This window comes from Poecilia formosa, unplaced genomic scaffold (genome assembly GCF_000485575.1).
Source record: "Poecilia formosa unplaced genomic scaffold, Poecilia_formosa-5.1.2 Scaffold604, whole genome shotgun sequence".
In the NCBI taxonomy this organism is placed as follows: Eukaryota; Metazoa; Chordata; class Actinopteri; order Cyprinodontiformes; family Poeciliidae; genus Poecilia; species Poecilia formosa.
In genome coordinates, this window is record NW_006800543.1 from 53,642 (window position 1) to 59,706 (window position 6,065).

Below are 6,065 nucleotides of genomic sequence, written 5' to 3' on the forward strand. Positions count from 1 at the left end.
TTATTTTTCTCTTCTCTTCAGTTTTTGACTTTAATCTTACAGATTCTTCTCCATGTTTGCTTTTGCAATATTTGGGGAGGAGAAAAGAGCAGATCTGCAGATCTGTGAGATTCTTTCAGCAAGAAGCTCAACTGTTTTATTTTTTTACAGAATAAACTTCAGTTAGAATCTGAGCCGCTCTGCGTCACCTGCAGGGATTATATGAGAGAGAAAGTCATGTTTTCACCAAGTCATTCATTCATGTCACTGTTTCAAACTAATCATTTAGGTTTCTAACTGAATATTTACCCTGCTAATTGAATTTTAAATACCTAAGTGGAGTGTGGACATTGACCCGAACTCAGGGAACCGACCAGAACCTCCAGCAGCACCCGTTTATCCACTGTGTTGGTCGGTTGTTCTGTATCTGTGCTGTAACCGTATTAATCGATCATTTTGGTTTTGCATCATGTTTTCCTGGTTCCGTTGGTCCGTTTGTCTGTGGAGGTTCCGGTCCGGATCGCTCCGTCATGAAGCGTTGTCCCTTAGGCCTCTAATGAGCATCATTTGATCCAGGTGCGTTAAACCAGGGAGAGAATAAAACATGCAGGATGCCGGGCCTCCAGGACCCACTTTGGGCACCCCTGGTCTAGAAACTTTCTGAGATTAATCTCAAAATTTCAGTGATTTTCTCAGTTTAATTCATTTATAAATGTCCCAGTTTCAAACTAAATATTTTAGTTAGCAATCTAACTAACTAGTTTAGTTAGCCTTTCAGCTAAATATTTTGTTAGCAAGCTAAATAGTTGGTTAATTAAATAGAGGTCCTGCTAACTAAATATTTAGTTTTCTAACTACATATTTATTCATGAACTCCTGCCAGTTCACAGTTAGCTAATTAGTAATTTAGTTTATAATTATTTAAATAACAGATTAATCTGATTGTTTCAGCCCTACATGAAATGTTGTGCAGTTTTCAGAAACATCTGTTCTAAGGAATGTGCAGTGGAGTATCATGATTTCATAAAAATGTTTGTATATTTGTGCATTAAGGACAACAAACCATTTACAATTTCTGAAATCAAAATTGAGCAAACAGCAGATCTGATCAGATCTATTGAAATCCAGCAGGATTTTCTGGTTGCAATAACAAACTGCAATAAACATTTTCTTTTAAACGAACCAAAAAGCAGCAGAAATCATAAGAAGTTGCCTAATTGTGCAGAAAAACCGTCTATCAACAGAGTGTGTTTAAAACTGTGATGTTGTAATATTAAATATGTTTATTTTGTTCTTCTCTGCCTGGAAAATGTATAAAAAATGTCTGTGAGCCAGAATTAATCATAGTTCCAGTTTTCAAACTTGTTTAAACTTTACGTCATGCAGTGATAAAAAAAACGATGGTTTCGCTTAGAGCCAGATACAACCCAATAAAATGATGTGAGCTGGAAAACTACACTAATATAAATTTAATAGAAAAGCACAGAAAAGGAGGACGCAGGGCAGAAGTACGCACTAAAGGGGAGAAACCAGTTTATACTGGGATGACTGGTGTTTTCAGTTTAACGTCCAGAAACATGTTTCATATCTCCATGCAGTCAGTTCTTCATCCTGACATCACAGTAAACAGCAGCGTGTGATAAGAGGAACCAGAATCATTTAGAAACATGTTTCCTTCTGCACGTTATGACAACTGCTTCATTTTTCTCCATAGTTTTAAAACTGCAGAGTCTGCAGAGTTTATTTAGCCTGCTTTCATTTCACACTCAGCTTGAGTCTCCGAGTTGAACGTTTAGGTTTTTAAGCTAGCAGTTAGCCTGAGGAGGGAACCAGAACCCGGTGCCGGTTAGCCGTTAGCTTGTAGCATCTCCCTTGGCGTGACTGGTGTAACGTTAGCCTCCGTGACCTCCTCTGACACTTAACAAGGAAATGACCACCAGGCTCTGGGTGATTTGTGCTAATCAGCTGCCATGGCAACCGCTGATGTCCCGTATCGCTGTCCTTTAATCAGCCTGCAGGAATCAGTTCAGGTAACGCAGGGAAACACGAGAATTTATCAATGGAGACGGGATTTCTGTTGCAGGCTGAGCTTCTTCAGCTCAATTTTATGCTTCTTCAAGGACAAATTGTTAAATAAATGAGTAAAGGTTTTATTGGCTCTGGTGGCCTTTATTTAATAGTTAATTGATAGGAAATTGACAAAATAATTGACATAAATTATTTTTATTTCATTAGCCATGTTTCCATCAATGTTTTTTATGTGCATTTCAAAGTATCGCATTAGACAAAGTTGATGGAAACAGAAAAATGTGAAATAATTTCCTCAATTTTGCAAAAAATAAATTTTTACTTTCACTTCAGGTAGTTTTTTTTTCTGAGAAAAAACTGACGAGCTAAAGGAGAGATGGAAACACACAAGATGACTAAGTCCACACAAAGCAAACGCTGCCATCTACTGGTGGGTCTTGTGCCTTACCAGAGGCACAAAACTGAAATGTTTTGCAGTCATTTTTTTCTCTTGACATTTAAGTTTGCTGAAAATTTGCATGACAGTGGGATAGAAACATCACTGCTGACAGCTCGTCAAGAGAGGCATCCGTCTGATTTTAGTTGAATCCTGATTTTAGTTTGGTTTACTCCACTTTATCACAGAGCCAGATGTTAAATATATATATATATATATATACCTCTTTACAATAGATGTGTCAAGTTTCATAACTTTTGGAGGATTATCTCTGGTGCTACCGGTCGTAGTTTTTCCTCTCCACTGTCGCTACATGCATTCAGATGATTCAGCAAAACGTACAAGCAAATAGCAGAAGGTTTGGCCGCTCTGGGCTCGTTTTTTGTCGTGTATTTATGCGGCGCTGATCTGGTGGTGCTCTGCCTGGAAGCTGTAGTTCAGTCAGGAATTCAGAGTTGTGACAAGGTTTATGTTGGCCGAGCCTCCAGAAACCGGAGCTAAGCGCTGCGAAGCAGTCAAATAAATCATTTAGAGCCGAGGACGGTGCCTAGAAAGACAAACAAACAGCGGTTAGCCAAACAGCGCGTCCCCGTGCGCTGCTTTCTTCTTCCATTTGGCAACAGGAGCAGCTCAGAAAAGCAGATAATGCCCCAATGCTAAAAACACGTCATGTATTGTTTAAGTGAATTTATAGGGGAGGATTTAGTGGAAGATTACATTCCTCGGCGTCATTATGTGGCCGGCGGCTTCATTCACGGCCCCAAGCTGAAGAGCTACTGAAGGCCAGCCAGGCGGCCTCCATGTTTAAACACTGCTAGGTTTTCTGAGAGTCATCACATGATGGAGGTCAGAGGTCAGAGAGACAAACAGGAGGAAACACAGAGAGGAGAAGGAATGACGAAGGTTTATGAAACTCCACCTGGAGGCTGACCCTTTAAGTTTATGGGGGAATGCAGTCCAACTTCTCCTCACTTTCTTCTCCTTCTACTCTGCATTTTGCATTATTTTCCGTTATTTTAACCGTTAACTTTATGTTTTTTTTCTCTCCATAGAGGGGATCTGTCGTTCTGTTTGGCTGCAACACTGGCCTTGTCTTCTAAATGTTTTCATTTGACATCTGGTTCACTTTGTAAAACTAGTTATACGCTTTAAACCTTTTGTTACTCTACAAAGTATTCTATTGGACTTTATGAGACAGACCAACACATTTAGGATCTTTTCCATGTTATAGTCTGGTTGATTCGGTTCTATTGGGACCAAAGCTTCAACATTTGTTCCTCTTCCAACTGCTGTAGTCAAACCAACCAAACCCTCTGAGCAACCAGTTCCCCTCCTCGCCTGCAGGGGCGCTGCATCAAGAACCAAAACTTCTCAAGAAGACACTGAGTGCAACTTCCTTCTTCAACAAATGGAAAGAAAAATGGAGAGGCGTCAGATTTTAGCAGTTTGAACATTTCTCTTCTGTTTCTGGCTAAAGACCATGAGCTATTTCTCCTGCTAGCGCTAGGCTAACACGTTTGTTTTGGTTGTATTTACCCAGAATGCCCTGCTCTGTAGTCCACTTCCTGCTTTTGGAGTGGTCTCTGGTCCGCTTGGCATTCACATATCCAACCAAACCAGAGTTCTCTTCAAATAAAACCAGACTGAGGTTTGGAGGACCAGAGCTAGCTTAGCATTCAGATCTTACCATCCAAACCGGACTTTATAAATGGACTGAAGTTGGATTAAACCCAGGACTGGAGTCAGGTTAAGGCGGACTGGAGTCGGATTAAACCCAGGCCTGGTGGGAATGATGGAGCCGTAGGAAAAGTTTTTACTCATTTATGTCAGGGTCTCCTTTCATTTTATTGTTGGTTATGATAATTATGGGCTTTAGGTGCCATATTTACCCAAAAGTATTTTTTATATTTATTTGACTGAGTGACATGACTTTAGTTGAACTTACTGGAAATATTATCATTTGTTACATTTTTGTATTAGCTTGCAAAGTTCACTCATTTCTCAGGCCACCCTGAGAGTAAACCTAATAACGCTTGACTGTTGATTTAACCAACATGTTACAGTAAATGATCAGCAGATTACAGAATAAAGGAAAGCTGTGGGTGAATAGTCTCCAACAATAACTAATGATGAAAATGTCATGAATCACTCTGGAGCTCAGTTTAAATTCAAACCTGGTGTGATGAGATGTTGTGTCTCCTCACCGGTCATCAGGACATTTCTTCTTCCTGTTTCCACGCCGACCTGTCGGCCATGTTTCCAGAACAAGGCAGAAGACGCATCAAAAGTCTGACTGAAACATGAACCAACAACAACAAGAGCCAGGCGGGTTTTTCCTGCTCTGAAAGTTACCAAATCAGAGTATTCAATGAAAGAAAGGATTTACATTGCTGTGCAAGTGTTGCATTACCTACAGTGTGTTACTGTGGTGGAAATGATGCTTATTCAGTAGTTTGGCTCCTGCTGTCAGCTCTTGGACTTGCTTTGTTTTCACACCGTTTTTACTCTTAACTCAAACCATTCCAGTCAGGCTGGCAGCTACCAGGGAACAGAGCTCGTTAATTGTGCTCTATATTGGAGGAAACTCACGCCACACACACACACACACACAGAGAGAAAGAGCAATAGTCCTGAAATGTTAAGTGTTGGGGAGAAAACAGGAAGCAGGCCTTAAAGCTGGGCTCTCCTGAGCATCCTAAAAGGCTTTTATGGACTATTATTGTGTGTTTGCCCGTGTGGCCGTGAGTGTTTGTGCGCACAGAGTTTTATAAAATGTTCCTGCACATCGCATGTTGGCATTGCTGCTTGCACAAAACAGCATTTAGCTGTAAAATACAAACCACAGGGGGTTGTTATTGTGTGAGAGGTTTCTGAAGATGACAAAGGTTACCTGCAGTCACTCAGAACAAATCATTTCCTTAACGACGTCACAAAGACGTTTGGTGGTTAAAGACAACAACAGCAAACCAGTTAGCTTAACACTCATTAGCATCCTCAAACCTTCTTCTGTCCCTCAACACACTGCCACCTACTGGGCAGATGGTGCAGGTCTTTCTATTGACTCTACAACTACTTCATTGGACCAGAAATGAGGGATGGAAGTATTGAACGAAGAGATCATTTTCCCAAGTTTTTTTTTTTTTTTGTGCCAGAATAAGCACATTGCAACCATCCAAAAAACTGCTAGCCAACTAGCATTGATTTTATCTGTCAAGTTGTCAACATAACGGGCCAAATCTGAAATGTTAAAGTTTTCATAAACAAATAAAAGTAGTAACGGACGGTCAGGTCATTTATGCTAGCTGGACTTTGACGACCGTAGCATGAAGATGTGTTGCAGAATTTGGTGCGTTCCAGTTAAAAACAAAAAAAGTTGACCCACACACCAACTCTGACAGATTATTAGTAAATCAGGTGTTTAAATTAGGAAATTAGTTAGGTCAAGATGAATACTTAATAACTGCAAAATTTTCTACCATAATCCAAGAGCACACATTTCCATTTTGAAAACAGGACTTCATGTCTTTCTTCTCAAAACTTGTAATGCTTGTACTCAAAACTTCTCCTCCCGCTCACACTCTGCTTGGACTCTCTGCTCGCTTACAAAACATGGAACTGCCTT